The sequence below is a fragment of the Poecilia formosa genome, unplaced genomic scaffold, assembly GCF_000485575.1.
Source record: "Poecilia formosa unplaced genomic scaffold, Poecilia_formosa-5.1.2 Scaffold33, whole genome shotgun sequence".
NCBI lineage: Eukaryota > Metazoa > Chordata > Actinopteri > Cyprinodontiformes > Poeciliidae > Poecilia > Poecilia formosa.
Window position 1 is genome coordinate 3,080,062 of NW_006799972.1, and position 12,940 is coordinate 3,093,001.

At 37.3% G+C, this 12,940-nt stretch overlaps 1 long non-coding RNA gene across 1 annotated transcript in view; it reads left to right on the plus strand.

Annotated features, from left to right (window-relative positions):
- The window catches only part of LOC103136581 (uncharacterized), a 7,749-nt gene extending 4,238 nt beyond the window's left edge, over nucleotides 1-3,511 (plus strand). Inside the window, exon 3 of the long non-coding RNA XR_001661817.1 lies at nucleotides 3,043-3,511. This is a non-coding gene — a long non-coding RNA (uncharacterized LOC103136581). The remainder of the gene's footprint in view (nucleotides 1-3,042) is intronic.
- The last annotated feature ends 9,429 nt before the right edge of the window (nucleotides 3,512-12,940 follow it).

Genomic DNA, 12,940 nt, shown 5'->3' on the forward strand with positions numbered 1-12,940 from the left:
TGTGTGTGTGTGTGTGTGTGTGTGTGTGTGTGTGTGTGTGTGTGAGAAAGAGAGAGGCTGGTGCAGTAAACACTGGGCACAGGTGGGAACCTCAGTCCAGACCAGACAGCAGATGCTTGCAGTAGAACAGCAGCAATCAGAGCAGTTCCTGGAAAGTTGTTCCTTTGTGTTCCTGCAACTGCCTGTGTGTGTGTGTGTGTGTGTGTGTGTGTGTGTGTGTGTGTGTGTGTGTGCGCGCGCATGTGTGTGTGTGAATGTGAAGAAATGTGGTGTTTTATAGCAGAGATACTAAAGCAGAATGTGTTCAGTGTGAAAAACGGCACCTTCCTTAATATCTTAGTTTAATTCTTACATAAACATTTCTCAGTACTGATAAAGAAAACTTGTTCAGTATTATGTTGGTATATTAGATTTTACTAATTATTTTTTTGCAGAAAGCTTTAATTCCAGAGTTTAGTAGCCTTTTAAACAAGAAATTGTTTTTTTTCTTTTTTGTTGTTTTTTTTATTTTTTTTTTTCAAATGCAAACCACAGATAATGTAATGGTTCCACTGCAGGATGATTGTGGTCCAAATATCAGTACAGGAACTTCAGAGTAACGATGACAGCGAGCTTCTCTCAGGCAGGACTCTCCACCTCCGTTTCCCTTTTTTCCAAAAAAAAAAAAACCCCACTGCAGCTGTGATCCCATCTTAGTCTGGGGATAAACATGATTATCCTGCTATGGCTTGTTCTTGGCTTTGTAGCAGCGACAGGGGACCTTTGAGAGCGCCAGTTTTCCCATGGTTGAGTGGGTCTGAGCAGCTAAACCCCTCATGTGGACCAGTCGCAAAATATGAGCTTTAAACCAGAGCAAACAGGCAGACAATGCTGCATCTGTAGAGACATGCAGCTATTGAGCTGCAGCTTCTTAAAGCATTTGTCTCTAAAGATCCTACTGATTTGATGTTGATCTTTGAGTGTGTGATATATTTCACACGTTACCAAAAAGTAATCAACCTTTGAAATAGTTTTAGTAACTACCAAATTCCTTTCTTTTCTGGTTCTTTCTTCATAAAGGAAACACAAGCGGGCCATAGAAGTTATAAATTTAAGAGGATGGAGTCATCAAAAAGTCTTCTTTTTCTCCAGTATGCAAATTGTTAATTTACAGTACATAAAAATATTTTTAATTGATGGAAAACAATGAAATTGGATATTTAGAGCATTTCAACACCAGAAAATGGAGAAAAAAAAATCCAAAAGTTGAAGTCAAGTTATAATGAAAGTGCAGGTAAAATATTAATTTTGCATATTGCTTCTGTTTAATTGGAAACCAAAAAAAAATAACTTTTGCAATATTGTGTTATATAGTAATGCAGTAAAGCAAAAAAAAAAAAAAAAAAACATCTTAAAACACAGATTTCTCTATTTTTGAGATGCCCAGAAGAGCCTTGAATAAAATTAAGAAAAAATTTCAAATAAACCCACAAAAACAGAATTTGTCTAAATTCTGTATCATGTGTTTCCTAAAGTTTCCATATTTTTATGTTATTTGTATCAAAGCCAAAGTTGTGCAAAAATAAAATATAAAACAGAAGGTTTTAACGTATTTAATTCTATCTTCACTGTTTCTGCAGCTTTTGTCCAGAAGTTTTTTTCTTTGTGTTTGATAAATCACAAAAAATAATAACATCCACAGTCATATAAAGTTTGTCAGATGAAACTAACCAAAATAAAACAGTTCCTCATTCACAAATGAAGAACAACGATTCAAATTAATAACATTAAAACCGAGTCATTTAGAGCAACTTTTTCCCAGGAGAGAATTTCCATTTCAACCTGCCGGTCGTTCATTATGACAGTCAAGTTCAAGTTCAGAGGAGCAGAAACGTCTCGACTCTTCAGACTCTGCCGTCGCTCCACCTTAACACTCCCCTCCTTCTGCGCTCTGCGATGACTCCGTGGCGTTACCATGACACAGAGGCTGTGGTGTTGTTATGGCAGCGGGCTGGACGGCCCGGCTATGCGCTGGTGAAAAGGACAGCTTGTCAGAGAGACCAAGAGAGACTCGGGGACCCCCACCCCATCACAACCCAACAGCTGGGCACAGTCCCCCACCTCCCTGCCACCTCCTCTTAGAGCTACCCACCCTCAGGCTTTTCAAACAGCACCCAGGCCCTGGGAACAACTAAACATTTCACATTCATCATTCTCTCTCTCTCACACACACACACACACACACACACACACACACATCTCAACCTGCTCCTAAATCAACTATTTGTCCCTAAAATCCAGCCCCTAATGTAATGTCACACTTCACCTTCAGCCATAACACTCCCACACACTGAAATCCTCTTTGTCTTTTCTTTCTACCACCTGCGCTCCGTAATAAATATTTCAAATTCGAAACACATAAAATTTGAACAAGGCTGATATTTAAGTCCTTTTACTAACTCACTCTGTGTGTGTGTGTGTGTGTGTGTGTGTGTGTGTGTGTGTGTGTGTGTGTGTGTGTGTGTGTGTTTGTGGGAGCAAAAGAGATTTAGTTGAGGTCTCATTCAAGTTTGAGCTTGAAAGGCTGGACATTTGCATAAACTGCATGCTGTCTGAGGGCCTGTGTGTGTGTGTGTGTGTGTGTGTGTGTGCGCGTGTGTGTGTGTGTGTGTAGGGGGGGAGTGTCTCTGAGAAAAGATATGAGAGAACATGAAGAAAAACGGGGGACAGCAGAATCCTGCCTTGTGAATCTGAAGAAGAAAGAGGAGGTTTGAGTAACAGAGAGGGTGAAAATTGGTAGAGAAAGAGACTTACCATGTCCCCCCAATGGGATTAAAATGTCCTGGACCCTTTTTTTTTTTACGTATAATTTGGTGAATCTGGCAGCAGCATGGCTACGGGGCCGGGGTGGCCCAGGGCTCATATGAACAGACAGGAGCCATGCGTAAAATATGCTAGTTTTGTTTGCGTCAACTAACTTATTTCTGCATGCTGGCAAACGACGATTATTCCTACCAAGTTAGATAATTTGCACTAAAAGCTTTTCCTCCTTTTGTTCTGTAGCTAAAACAGCGATGAGCCTCAACCCAGCCATGGTTCAGAATGAGAGGATCAGCACATCTTCCACCAACACGCTGGGATCTGACGGCTCGTCTGAAGGTGACGAACACATGGAGCCGAACTCAGACTGAATTGTTCAAACAGCCAGTAATATAAAGACGCAAAGATGTAGCGAAGCTTGTAAAGTTAGTTATGTATAATTTTTCACGTGAAATGTGATAATGCAGGTTTATTGCTGCAAAATATATTTTTTTAAACTATTAGATTAGCCTGGACGACTTAAAATCATGTTCGATAGAAGAAAATATGTGTCTTCAGGCTCAACTTAGATAACTTTTATATTTAAATGGTGTTAATAGACGTGATATCCTTTTTTTTTTTTTTTAAAACAAAATGCTGAAAAGTGGATTGTTTATAATGTAATGCAAGCTGTCCAGTTATTCATGTCTTCAATAAAACAGACTAAAACTAACAGTGTAGGTGTGATTATTCCTGGTTTTACAGGCATCATGAAGCTGGTTTGCATCAGCACCTTGGACAGAGGCAGACAGAAAAGTGTTGCAGGTTTTGAGCCAAAGATCTCAAAGATGAACAACAGAGCAAGAAATGACAGATCCTTCATGCCAAAGTGTGTGAAGGCATTTGTTACATCACTGGGATGATTCACGTATAAAAATCAAACGTAACAAGAGTCAAAAAGGGTCCATTTAGTTATTACAGACCTCATCATATCTGCACTGGTAAGAAATAATAATATTTAAAAAAAATTCTTATTCCACCAGTAAATGTAACCAGGAAGGAAATCTGTGACAGCTCTGGTATTAGTCTTTAACGTGTCGCTGCTTAAAGTTCGGACACCATTATTATCCTGCTGCTGGTCAGAAGGTCTTGACCTTTTGGTCTGCTGGGACACAAGTTGACCTGAGACAAACCAAGACACGTGTGCTTCATGCAGAGAGACTCATCTTATTCAAGCAACTGTTAAAAGTGAAAATATTAAAAAATAAAATACAACAGCCAAGCTTTAAAGCAAAAGAGGTGACTTTTTGATAGCACTTTGAGGGTTTTAAGTAAATTTCTCCAGAATTTAGGAGTAACAGCTGGATCCGCGATGTGTTTTTTATTTGATTCGGGTTGGTATGGTTTAATCTATTGGCTTTATTTTAGATTTTTTTTCTCATTATGTTTAGAATTAGAGATCTTTATGTTTTAGAGAGAATTAGAGATCACACACAGCATTTGGTTCAACAGAGTATAGTCTGCATCTGTCCAGCCAAGATTCTCACTCTCTGCAGACAAAGATGAATGTTCTTGTTAGCTTATGAAGTATGTGAGGAGTCGGGATATTTACCATGTGGCAGAAGAGCAGTTAACTAATTGCACTAAATTTAACAACGCTGTGCGTGTCTCATGTGTCACTCTGAAAGCAGGAAGTGAGACGTTACAGGGAAGTCGCTCATGAATGACGAGCAGGCCGCTGCAGAGCCGGCTTGTGTCTGCGGATGGCCGCGCAGGGTTGTCCGGTCATTTATATCTTCCAACTGAGTGAGCTTTATGTCTTGTTCTCTGCGTTTGCATGAGAATAGAATCAGGTCCTGTGAACTTCCCCAACCTATTGACCCAGCTCCCTAGACATGAATGGCGCTGCTTTGAGGCTCCACAGCCTCTCAAACAGGCTTTAACCATGCTTTAAGTCCCAATCATGGTAATTTAATATATCTTAAGCCTCTGGCTGTTGGGCTGGAGCCCCTCCGCAGTTTGTTTTAGGCCTTTTCTGCTTCTCACCTCGTCATCCAGTCTCAACGCTTAATTCAAGAGGTTGCTGCGGTACTCTGCCAGCTCACATACTTAGGAAATTTATGCATTTGTTTTGTTCCCAAATAGACGTTTTATATTGAAAAGAAGAGGGAGCTAGTGAGGGTAAAAGATCAGAAAAGAATCATGAAACCAATCAACTCATGATAACGGACATGTTGCATTTCACCATATTTTTTAATGCTTTGGAAATCCTCAACTTTTGTAACGACAGAGTATATATGTACCAAAGACAGAAGGATGAAGACTCAACTTTACATTAAGAACAAAATGTTTTTATGTGGGTTTTTATTGATGAAAGTGAAAATATTGAATTTGTTACAGGAGGAAAATGTATGGAAGTAAATTTGACTGCTGCAGTGTTTTCAGTTTATATCACCTTTGGGAAAAATTATTTTTTTAATCAATGTTCTGTTTTTTGTTTTTGTTTTTTTAGAGAAGATGTTACATTATAATCTTCTTAGTAATACATTTGAGTGTTTTTATTGGCAGTCAAACCCTTCTTATAATTGTTGACCAGCTTTTTGCATGTTACTACTCATATTTTAATCAGCTCTGCATCTTTGAGAAACGACTGGCTTTAACCTTTAGCTCCTTCCTCAGAGTCTTTGCCAGACTGAAGTCCAACTCTTCCCTCCAACTTGTTGGCACGTCAGAACAAATATGTTGATCAAAGCAAAAAATTACTTTAAACTAAATCTGCAAGGGATAAGATACATTTTGTATGAAGAAATAAGAACTTTCACTCACTTAATCTTTTTAAACTTCTATAAGAAATTATAGGTGTGATATTGGGACATAAAATCAGCACCGAAACTGGTATTACTACCAGAATCCAGTACCAATAAAATAAACTAGTAGCTGATATTTTAAATTTAAAAAAAGAGGTCCTGCAAATGTTTTACAGTTTAATTTTTCACATGTGATGTGTCTCTGAACACATCTTTCACAAAGAGAAAGGATACACTCATAAATTTATTCAATACAACTTTTTGCAGCCATCTAATAAAAATTCAACTGAATCTAGCTATTCCATATACCTCATACATCTTATAAAAACACAAGTCTCCATGTGTGACCAGTAGTCTCTTAAAAAACCTCAACAGTAGGGATAATTTAAATGGGTTTCAAACGTAAAGACGTCAAGAAGGAGATGAAGTCACCTGTCTTTGTTCATGCCAGGACTCTTAAATATAACATTTAAAATTGATGCTTTAAACAGTTAATAAAACTGTGAGTGTATAATTTGTTAACCTGAAAAACAACACAAAAGTGAAATAAAAACAGCAGTTACTACTCTAATTGCAGAATTGTTTTTCTATAATTATGAGCTATAGAAAATGTTTATTATTATTATTATTATTATTATTATTATTATTATTATTATTATTATTAGATATGTTTGTGTAAAGAAAAGAGAGAGTTAGTGATAATGTAATGTTGCTTCTGTAGCACCCCCTGCTGGGGAAATGTTGCGATCTGTTGCATCATTCACAACCCCCTTAAAGCTGTTTTAATGTCTCCCTCTGCAGAAGCAGACATGTAAACAGTGAATGTTGTTTGTTAGACTTAGAAAGTAGACGGTAAAAGCGCTACACAAGGACTTTTACTTCCCCGTTAAAGTTGGTGATTTCAATGTGGGCAGACATACCTGGTCAAATTTGAATTCATTTTTTGACTCTTCAAACTATGGAACTGACAGAAACGTCTTAATAAATAGTGCATAAAGATGCACCAATCAGATTTGGTAGTTGTGTTATGTCCTATTGCTGATTCTTCTAACGTTTCAAAGAGCTTGATTCTGATTTTAATTTTTCTTTGAGAACGATAAATATTTATTCTCGCGTTCCCACTATTAATGCTCATTAGTTATTAGGAGCATATAGCATTACATCATGTGGGTGAGAAGGATTCCCTAAAAAACAGGATTTAAGTAATATGCTAAAGCAAAGTTTCCAATTATAGCAGTTTTTAATACATGTGATACATTCAGCCTTCTTGTCATCTGTTGTAAAGTCTAACTCTCCCTCAAGTAGCAGGATGAATGAATAACCAACAGGTTTTCATGAAAAAGACAAATACCATACTGATTCAGATTTTCTTCCTTCAGTGATAACTTCCACACCGAAGTGTGTCGATGTTCCCGCAAACTAATTGATGGAAAAAAATAGCAGATTTTTTATTTTCCAACTGGTCCACAGAGCTCAAAATTATGCCAGTCTGGTACCAGACAACCTGACACAAAACTAAAAATAGAAAAGCAAAAAAAAAACAGTTTCAATTTTGTGTCATTTATGCAGCTAAATAGCTTTAGACGCATTTCTTTTATTAAGAACATTCCATGACTTAAATGCAAATTGGTAGTGTGGCCCACATGTTTAAATGCTTCTCTTTATCCAATGAAAGCCTTGTCAAAAACAAGCTGATGTATCTCAAAGATGCTGAGAATCAAAGATTTATTCTTATTCCACAGTGCAGAGTGCAGGACCCTCTCTGCTGCCTGTTTCACGCTTTTGTTAGAGAATATTACTGCTGCCCTTCTGGATCGCTGATGAACTGTTGGATGCTTTCCCAGTTGAAGAGACGGGACTGGTCCTGAAACAAGGACCTCATCAAAGCTTAGCAAACAAAAGCCTTACAGCTCAGCAGATACGTAAACCGCCAAGCTGATAGATTTGTTCAAGACAACAAAGAATGCGTTTGTTTCTTTTTTTCCTCTGGTCCTAATCAAGGCATCTAATTAACACGCCTTCTTTTCAAATAGTAGCAATTATCAGCGCAAACTTTGATGAGGTGGAATCCATTGCATTGCTGGCTGTGTGTTCAACAGCAATGCGAGTCTCTGATCTGCTTGACTGAACAGCCAAAGCCTCGTTTAGTTCGCTTTGCCAAAAACTAACTGTTTGTACATTATAGTGCTAAAAAATTAGGCATACACACGGACAACACTTGCACTTCTTGGCACATTTATGCATAATTTGTCTATTATTGATTTAGTTAGAAAACATATTTTAAAAGTAAAAAGATAACTGTATGGACTCAGGTCAAACTGTCCGGCATGTGCAAGAAATCCTGAGTAGGGTTTTAAATCTCACAGATTTTAAAACATTACTACAGCAGCCTTCTGCTCTGGGTTGAGTTACATTAACAGGTTTGAACTGAGCTGAGGTTTAAGGTGTTCCACAGGGTTTGACTCTTCTTTTTCTCTTTTTTGCACTCTTCTTTTCAGCTTCATCTTTAGAAAACTTTGCATTAGTTTTGGTTGTTATGCTGATAAGCTCTGCTCTGTTTATGTAAGAAGCTGATCAGTTTCTGGGGCATTGAGCTTCTCTTATGAAGTCCAACAAGACTTCTAGATTTCAACTTTCTAATTTAAATAACAGGGAAATAGTTGTTTGTTTGTTTGTTTGTTTGTTTGTTTGTTTGTTTGTTTGTTTGTTTTTAATTAAAAATAAAGTATACAGTCATTAAATTACCCAGTCATCATTAAGGACTTACAATCTGTCAGAGGTGTGAACTAGAGATCAGCACTAACTCATCAAAAACCTGGAAAAAATAAACACTTTTAATATTAAACATAAAGTCTTTAAGGTACAGAGTTGTATCGTTTTTCAAGACATACATATATTTTTGAATCCATAAATAGTTTAGAAGCCACACCTCACTTAAAGACAGAAAATGAACACCAACTATACAATTAATCTCAAAATTATTAGCACCACATGCAGATCAATATACCAGTGAAAATCCCCTCGGCGAACTAAAGACAGACTGGACTTTAAACAGGGTACTTTTAAATTCCTCCCAGAGCCGGTTTGTTAGGTCTCTAAGCTACTGCTCTGTTTATTCTGTCATACGTTCCAGACCAATGCTAACTCTATATTTTCAGGTTTGCACTGGAAACTTTATTATCTCTGCTTTTGTCTTGGATTTGGTTTGTTTTTATGAGTTTGACAAACCAAACATAATATTATCACTGTGTGGCAACTATCAGCCATGTTCACTTTCTGAACATGTTTCTCGAATTCAGCCATGGAAATGAATACAACTACTGTGCACTAAAAGTGAACAAAGAGGAAAAGTTGTAAAAAAAATTATGATACATGCTTTTTAACAAGCTTCATAAGCCATTATTTTCTATTTCCTTTCCGGATTGTCAATAAATCCTTGCAAACTTTTCTACCGAGTACCAGTCAACAGACAGAAGACAGGTACTATAATAAAAATAATAATAATGTTAATAATAATAATAATAATAATAATAATAATAATAATAATAATAATAATAATAATAATATGCTACGTTCATTTAAAACGAAAAAAAAAGAAGAGCTGGGGCACACTGAGAAGGAAAAGGCTTGGATTTCATCAGGGCAACACACACAGTGTGTCTCTATGGCCAGGCGAGCCGCTGTGTGCACATCACATTTTGTGAGGCTCTGACAAGATGTGACAGCCCAGCTTTCACTCAGAGATCCCAGAATTTAGTCCATTTTTCTGCCTTTTTCATTTACAATGCTTCAGTGGAGATTTCTTTATTTCAGAACGGACAATGGTCTCTTTCTTTCTCATTCCCTACATCTCCCTCCCTCACTCACATACATGCGCGCGCACGCACACACACACACACGCACAGACAAAGCCTCGCTTGCAGACACACGCACACTTGCTTGCTGTCATGCTCATTTTGATGGTAATTAATGACATCACTGCTGCGTGCAGGAGCATGGTGGTGTGTGTATGTTTTGAGGGGTGGGAGTGGAGGAGTGGGGCGCTGCGTTTGTTTGTTGAGCAAACCGTGGGAACAGGGAGCTCTCCAGGGTGGCGAGTCAGGGCCTCCAACAATACATATGCTGTTGCTTTTCACCCAAACACCCTCCCTTCCCAAGAGAATCATTACTCTCCCCACCTCTCCTGTCTCCGTCTTTCCCTCCTTTTTTCCACGAATTTCCCTCCTTTGCTTGTCGCACTGTGGGATTACCGCCCCCTCTCTGTGCAAAACAGCTTGTGCAATTCCTGCAGTTATTTTAGAAACTAAATATTTGTAACCTTTACTGGGCTTAAACTAAATGCACCCATGGTCATTTCTAATAAAGTAGGTGCCAAAGTAAAACAACCACACAAACAAAAAAGGGGCATGAGTCACTATTCGTTCTGATTTCTTCCCCCATTGCAGTCCAAGAAAGCAAGAGCTTTTATATTTTGTAACTGTATGGAGCAATAAGTGTCACTGCTCTCTTCCAGAGAAGCTCACTCTTTCAGTTTTTGACAAAAAGGAGTCGCTTTTTTTAACAATCTGCACTCAACACAGCTGAGGACGTTGTTTCCCTGTGGATTAATAATAATCTGTATTTCACATGAAAGAGATGGACAGATAAAAAAAGAGAGTCTTTTGCTAATTAGGGGTTATTTCTGCACATTTACCTTCTTCAGTCATTCACAGCAGGAAGGATCGCTGAATTTCTGCGTTTTATGTTGCACAAATGAAACAGAATATTAGTAACAAGAAATGAGACATTATTATGCCTCATAACAATGAGGCATAATAATAATGCCTCATTATTATGAGGCATTATAATAATGCCAAACGCTCAAGAATTGTGATAAATATTGCAATTTTAATCGCAAAATTTCTGACAGAATTGCTGCTCCACGTCTGATCTGCATTGTTAGTCTGATGTTCAGATCCATCTGCATTCCTGTTTCTCCAAACAAATGTCACCAAAAAATGCTACATGACATTAGTGAGCTGCACAGTGAATGAAGCTAATGCTGCGCATCATATCCATGAAAAGGAAGTTCATCTGCTTTGCCTGCATCTAAATCTGATCTCAGATTTAGATGCAGGCCAATTTGATTCATTTGGCAGAAACATCGAGAGAAAAATGAGTCGCTGTTGTGGAAAAACATACAGGACACATTTTGTACTGAGTGTGAACATCTAAATCCTGAAAACTGTCCTTACATGGTGAACTGTGTGCTCACAAACAACACCTTTAGGTGGCATGGACTGTGAAGCATCCTTATCTCTTAGATATGGGTTGTTCCTATGTTTAAATTAAAGATCCAAATCATTTCATAACAAGCATTTCAATAGAAAGTTTGTTTTTATGGGTGATTAGAAATCTGTCCTGTGCTCCTGTTTCAGTCCAAGGAACTCGCCTACATTTCCTCCAGAGACGATAATCGTTGCAAAAGCAGTCCTGAATTGTTCTTGTTAAAAAGGATTTATCCCCCCAAAAATTGTTTCTTAGATTAATATGATTTTTAGACAGACCTTTACTTTTGGAAAATTAATTTTAAAAATATGGTCTTTGAATTTTTATCTTTAGGTATTCTGGCTCTCAGACATTAACATGTATCACTTTGACTTTGATTTGTTGATAAAGCATTGGTTGCATTAAGTAAATTGTTGCTTTTGTCAACAACCTCTGGGGGTTTGTTGAGGATTAATCCGGTGCTTCATTTTTGCTGTCCTTTATATTTATTTGTCCTGGAATTTGAATTTCAACTTCACACAAAATGTTAACAAGTGAAAATACTTAAAGCTTATTTTTCTTTGGCTTTTGTATCTCCAAATATTTAGCATCCAATATGATTAATATCATTATTTTTACTTAATGTCTGAAAGATTAAGTAAAAAACTGTGCCACCTCTGGGACACCAGATGTTTGTCAAGAAAGCCTTGCAGGCCTCTAAGGGCCTCACAGGCTGCAGCATGTTGAAACAGTTGAACTATAAAATACAGCAGACACTTTTAAATCTGTTGAATCTAGTCACTATTACTTTCCTCAGTATTTCATTGTTTCGCCATAGGTTATGCCAGATGTTTCATAGTTGGTAAAGCATGGGCCTACTCCTATACAAACCGCTCAACTGAAAGAGAAAATGATCATAATGCTGACAGATGACATAGAAACCTAGAAAAAAAAAACAAGTACGGCATTTCTATCGTTAGGAAAATTCAGTTATAGTTAAATAATTCCTATATCTTTTACTATGTACTTTTTGTCCATATGTCGATATTTCTGTCACAGATTTTTTTTTAAACTAGTATATTTTTAAAGTACTCTGTTATTTCTATTTTTAGGAATTATGTTAAGTGTCTTGCCGAAACAGATATAATTACAGATTTGTCTCCTCCAGATTTACTGACAATGTTGCCAATTTCTCTTTGCAAATAGAATAAATTAAAATAAAAGACTAAAAAAGAGTGGCATGTCTGTGTACATATGCCCCCTCCTGATTTCCCAGTAATAAAATTAAAGACAACGTTTCTCCCTCATCAATGACGTCTTCATTGAACAGGGTTAGCATTACTGAACAATCAACTTAATAAGAACAGACAGGCCAGAGAGAAAGTCTGAAAGAAGTTGACAAGTCCACTATTGGTCCTATTTGACCTCATGAAATTGTGGCAACAAAAAACAAACATTGCGGGGAAAAGTAATGAAAAGTCTTATTTAAAGTAGGAGACGCAGCAAACATGTGGAAGATTGTCCACTGATCAGACTAAACCTGAACGTTCTTACTTGCAAAACGTTAAGAAAACTAATAGCACAAAACACGATGTTGGCAGTGTCATGCTCTGTGATGTTTTCCTTTCAGTCTGGCTGAGTCTGAGCTACTTTACAAGGAAAAGTGGGGACAATTTTCAGTAGGCTGTGCAAAGGTGGGTCACACACACACACACACACGCACGCACGCGCGCACACACACACACACACACACACACACACACACACACACACACACACGCACACACACAAAACAAAAGGCTCACACTCTTTACTGTAGTAAAAACTGTTTTTACAAAGTATTGTGGTTAGGCATAATATAAATGTCTGCCAAACATTTCTGATTTTAACTTTTAAAAAAAAAGAGTAATTTTCCTTCTAGTTCATAACTAAATGCCTGTAAAATTAGATTAAAATTACTATTTCATGACACATTTACACTTTCATTCATTGATAGCTGCTGGTGATTTGTCTCCAGTTTTTGTAAGATTTGTTCTCATTGATGTAGGAATGTAAAAGAAAGCAATAAATTAGGGCAGACTTCTGTGACGTAATAATGGTTCAATGGG